The 6042-nt window shown below is 46.5% G+C and overlaps 1 protein-coding gene across 1 annotated transcript in view; it reads left to right on the top strand.

Moving 5' to 3' along the window:
* Nucleotides 1-6042, top strand: part of LOC140419070 (uncharacterized) — a 555344-nt gene that overhangs the window by 181315 nt on the left and 367987 nt on the right. The gene's annotated exons all lie outside the window — the stretch shown is intronic.

The raw sequence follows: 6042 nt of genomic DNA on the forward strand, positions 1-6042 counted from the left end.
AATTATTACTATTATAAAAGACAGAAAATTGGGATAAGGGGGCATTTTCAGAATGGCAACATAACTAGCGGAGTGCCGCTGGGATCCATACTGGGGCCACAGTTATTTACCATATATATTAATGACTTGGACAAGGGAAGCGAATGCACTTTTGCAAACTTTGTGGATGACACAAAAATAGGTGGGAAGTCTACACACGGCTATAAACAGGTTAGTTGAGTGGGCAAAAACTTGAGAAATGGAATATAATGTAGGAAAACGAAAATGTATGCACTTTGATGGGAAGAATAAAGGAGCTGAATATTATTCAAAGTGAGAAAGACTACAGAAAACTGCAGCACAGAGGGACCTGGGGGTCCTCGGGCATTAATCACAAAAGCTAGCGTGCAGGTTCAGCAGGTCATTGGGAAGGTAAATGGAAGGTTGGCCTTTATTTCAAAGGGAATGCAGCATCAAAATAGAGAAGTCCAGCTGAAATTATACAAGGCAATAGTTAGACCACACTTGGAATACTGTGAACAACATTGGTCCCCTTTCCTGAGGAAAGATATGCGGGCATTGGAGACAGTCCAGAGAAGGTTCACTAGGTTAGAACATAGAACATAGAAAAATACAGCACAGAACAGGCCCTTCGGCCCACGATATTGTGCCGAACCTTTGTCCTAGATTAATCATAGATTATCATAGAATTTACAGTGCAGATGGAGGCCATTCGGGCCATCGAGTCTGCACCGGCTCTTGGAAAGAGCACCCTACCCAAGGTCAACACCTCCACCCTATCGCCATAGCCCAGTAACCCCACCCAACACTAAGGGCAATTTTGGTCACTAAGGGCAATTTATCATGGCCAATCCACCTAACCTGCACATCTTTGGACTGTAGGAGGAAACCGGAGCACCCGGAGGAAACCCACACACACACGGGGAGGATGTGCAGACTCCGCACAGACAGTGACCCAAGCCGTAATCGAACCTGGGACCCTGGAGCTGTGAAGCAATTGTGCTATCCACAATGCTACCGTGCTGCCCTTAAGAACAAATTAATCTACACTATATCATTCTACCGTGATCCATGTACCTATCCAATAGCCGCTTGAAGGTTCCTAATGTTTCTGACTCAACTATTTCCACAGGCAGTGCATTCCATGCCCCCACTACTCTCTGGGTAAAGAATCTACCTCTGACATCCCCCCTATTTTTCCACCATTCACCTTAAATTTATGTCCCCTTGTAATGGTTTGTTCCACCCGGGGAAAAAGTCTCTGACTAACTACTCTATCTATTCCCCTGATCATCTTATAAACCTCTATCAAGTCGCCCCTCATCCTTCTCCATTCTAATGAGAAAAGGCCTAGCACCCTCAACCTTTCCTCATAAGACATACTTTCCATTCCAGGCAACATCCTGGTAAATCTCCTTTGCACCTTATCCAAAGCTTCCACATCCTTCCTAAAATGAGGTGACCAGAACTGTACTCTGTACTCCAAATGTGGCCTTACCAAGTTTTTGTCCAGCTGCATCATCACCTCACGGCTCTTAAATTCAATCCCTCTGTTAATGAATGCTAGCACACCATAGGCCTTCTTCACAGCTCTATCCACTTGAGTGGCAACTTTCAAAGATGTATGAACATAGACCCCAAGATCTCTCTGCTCCTCCACATTGCCAAGAACTCTACCGTTAACCCTGGATTCCGCATTCATATTTGTCCTTCCAAAATGGACAACCTCACACTTTTCAGGGTTGAACTACATCTGCCATTTCTCAGCCCAGCTCTGCACCCTATCTATGTCTCTTTGCAGCCGACAACAACCCTCCTCACTATCCACAACTCCACCAATATTCGTATCGTCTGCAAATTTACTGACCCACCCTTCAACTCCCTCATCCAAGTCATTAATGAAAATCATAAACAGCAGAGGACCCGGAACTGATCCCTGCGGTACGCCACAGGTAACTGGGATCCAGGCTGAATATTTGCCATCCACCACCACTCTCAGACTTCTATCGGTTAGCCAGTTCGTTATCCAACTGGCCAAATTTCCCGCTATCCCATGCCTCCTTACTTTCTGCATAAGCCTACCAGGGGGAACCTTATCAAATGCCTTACTAAAATCCATGTCCACTACATCCACTGCTTTACCTTCATCCACATGCTTGGTCACCTCCTCAAAGAATTCAATAAGACTTGTAAGGCAAGACCTACCCCTCACAAATCCGTGCTGACTATCCCTAATCAAGCAGTGTCTTTCCAGATGCTCAGAAATCCTATCCCTCAGTACCCTTTCCATTACTTTTCCTACCACCGAAGTAAGACTAACTGGCCTGTAATTCCCAGGGTTATCCCTCTTCCCTTTTTTGAACAGGGGCACGACATTCGCCCCTCTCCAATCCCCTGGTACCACCCCTGTTGACAGTGAGGACGAAAAGATCATTGCCAACAGCTATGCAATCCTTGGATATATCCCGTCAGGCCCGGGGGACTTGTCTATCCTCAAGTTTTTCAAAATGCCCAACACATCTTCCTTCCTAACAAGTATTTCCTCGAGCTTACCAGTCTGTTTCATACTGTCCTCTCCAACAATATAGCCCCTCTCCTTTGTAAATACTGAAGAAAAGTACTCGTTCAAGACCTCTCCTATCTCTTCAGACTCAATACACAATCTCCCGCTACTATCCTTGATCGGACCTACCCTCACTCTAGTCATTCTCATATTTCTCACATATGTGTAAAAGGCCTTGGGGTTTTCCTTGATCCTACCCGCCAAAGATTGTTCATGCCCTCTCTTAGCTCTCCTAATCCTTTCTTCAGTTCCCTCCTGGCTATCTTGTATCCCTCCAGCGCCCTGTCCGGACCTTGTTTCCACAGCCTTACAGAAGTCTCATTCTTCCTCTTAACAAGACATTCAACCTCTCGTCAACCATGGTTCCCTCACTCGACCATCTCTTCCCTGCCTGACAGGCACATACATATCAAGGACACGTAGTACCTGTTCCTTGAACAAGTTCCACATTTCACTTATGTCCTTCCCTGACAGCCTATGTTCCAAACTTATGCACTTCAATTCTTGTCTGACAACATCGTATTTACCCTTCCCCCAATTGTAAACCTTGCCCTGTTGCACGCACCTATCCCTCTCCATTACGACAGTGAAAGTCGCAGAATTGTGGTCACTATCTCCAAAATGCTCCCCCACTAACAAATCTATCACTTGCCCTGGTTCATTACCAAGTACCAAATCCAATATGCCCTCCCCTCTGGTCGGACAATCTACATACTGTGTTAGAAAAGCTTCCTGGACACACTGCACAAACACCACCCCATCCAAACTATTTGATCTAAAGAGTTTCCACTCAATGTTTGGGAAGTTGAAAGCCTACCCTGTGACTTCTGCACCTTTCCAAAATCTATTTCCCAATCTGTTCCTCCACATCTCTGCTACTATTGGGGGGCCTATAGAAAACTCCCAACAAGGTGACTGCTCCTTTCCTATTTCTGACTTCAACCCATACTGCCTCAGTAGGTAGATACTCCTCGAACTGCCTTTCTGCAGCTGTTATACTATCTCTAATTAACAATGCCACCCCCCCCCCCCTCACCTCTTTTACCACCCTCCCGAATCTTATTGAAACATCTATAACCAGGGACCTCCAACAACCATTTCTGCCCCTCTTCTATCCAAGTTTCCGTGATGGCCACCACATTGTAGTCTCAAGTACCGATCCATGCCTGAAGTTCACCCACCTTATTCCTGATGCTTCTTGCGTTGAAGTATACACACTTCAATCCATCTCCATGCCTGCAAGTACTCTCCTTTGTCAGTGTTCCCTTCCCCACTGCCTCACTACATGCTTTGGCATCCTGAATATCGGCTAATTTAGTTGCTGGACTACAAATCCGGTTCCCACTCCCCTGCCAAATTAGTTTAAACCCTCCCGAAGAGTACTAGAAAACCTCCCTCCCAGGATATTGGTGCCCCTCTGGTTCAGATGCAACCAGTCCTGCTTGTACAGGTCCCACCTTCCCCAGAATGCGCTCCAATTATCCAAATACCCGAAGCCCTCCCTCTTACACCATTCCTGCAGCCACGTGTTCAACTGCACTCTCTCCCTATTCCTAGCCTTGCTTTCACGTGGCACCGGCAACAAACCAGAGATGACAACTCTGTCTGTCCTGGCTTTTAACTTCCAGCCTCACTCCCTAAACTTGTTTATTACCTCCACACCCCTTTTCCTACCTACGTTGTTGGTACCAATGTGCACCATGACTTCTGGCTGCTCCCCCTCCCCCTTAAGGATCCTGAAGACACGATCCGAGACATCCCTGGCCCTGGCACCCGGGAGGCAACATACCTTCCGGGAGTCTCGTTCGCGACCACAGAATCTCCTATCTATTCCCTTAACCATTGAATCTCCTGTTACTATTGCTTTTCCATTCTCCCCCCTTCCCTTCTGAGCCCCAGAGTCAGACTCAGTGCCAGAGACCTGGCCGCTAGGGCCTTCCCCCGGTAGGTCATCCCCCCCAACAGCATCCAAAACGGTATACTTGTTTTGAAGGGGAACGGCCACGAGGGATCCCTGCACTGTCTGCCTGTTTGTTTTCTTTCCCCTGACTGTAACCCAGCTACTCTTGTCCTATACCTTGGGCGTGGTTACCTCTCTGTAACTCTTCTCTATAACCCCCACTGCCTCCCGGATGATCCGAAGTTCATCCAGCTCTAGTTCCCTAACACGGTCTCTAAGGAGCTGGAGTTGGGTGCACTTCCCACAGGTATAGTCAGCGGGGACACTGGTGGTATCCCTCACCACCCACATCCTACAGGAGGAGCATGCAACTGGCCTAGCCTCCATCCCCTCTTACCTTACAGAATATAGCTGCCCTGTGGACCAACTGGACCTACGCCTTCCGACTCTGCTCCCAGTCAGTTGCACTCTCTGTAAACGCCTGGCTCTTTTCTCGCTCTTTGCGGAAATGTAGGAAACAAAATGAAAGGAGCACCTTACTCCCTCCTCACCCAACTCCCTCAGTCACCAAACTCTCACTATGGCACTCAAATGCACCAAATTCAGCACTCAGTGCAAACAAAGTCTGCACTGTCGGTGGATCACTTTTATACTGTGAATCTAGCCTCTGAAAACTGGCCTAATCCAATTAACTAAAGGTTAGTCCCGGATATGGAGAGAGTTTCTGATTAGAAGAGGTTGAGTTGTTTGGGCCTGTACTCATTGGAGTTGAGACGAATGAGAGGTGACCTTTTTGAGACATAAGCATTCTCAGGGGGGTTGACACGGTAGATGCTGAGAGGGTTTTTCCTCTTGTGGGAGAGTCCAGGACCAGAGGGCATAATCTCAAAGTAAGGGGTCTCAAATTTAAGACAGACATGAGGCGACATTTCTTCTCTCAGAGCGCAGTGAATCTGTGGAATTCTTTAGCTGTGCAATCATTCTGTCTCTGGAGTTTAACCATAAAAAGGCAAAGGTGAAGGTGTGTTTACCCGGATGGGCCGCTTGGTGGCGCAGTGGCTCTTTCACTGAGGGGCCTTGAGTTCAGACACATCCCAGACAGGACTGGTGAGAAATATCTGTCTGGGAAAGGGGAGAAAACTGGATAATCGGGGAAATGGAGCGGTGCCGATGGGCCTGAGAGAAAGGAGTTCAGACAATTCTTATTTTCTTCATTTTTCATTCAATATTTATTAAAATTTCAGAGAAAATATTCCACAAAAGTTTATTTTGAAGTTGACGAAAGGAAACATAACGATTGAGGGTCACAGTGAGAACAGAAGACATACCCTCTGAGCTGCCAAATGTATGTACAACTGTAACAGGCACCAGAAAGAGAGAACAGGAGCTCAATATAAAGGGAAGGCCAAAGTTATGAGTAAGGAACGAGATAAATTACTTTACTTAGATATTGAGGGAAATTATTAGCTACAATTACATTACAGCCAAAATTATCTCGTACATTTCAAACTGGGAAACAGAAATACTGTCCAAGATTGTCTCAGTTACAGATGCAGAATAATAAACTGAGAAGATTTTA

This window comes from Scyliorhinus torazame, chromosome 5 (genome assembly GCF_047496885.1).
Source record: "Scyliorhinus torazame isolate Kashiwa2021f chromosome 5, sScyTor2.1, whole genome shotgun sequence".
Taxonomy (NCBI): Eukaryota; Metazoa; Chordata; class Chondrichthyes; order Carcharhiniformes; family Scyliorhinidae; genus Scyliorhinus; species Scyliorhinus torazame.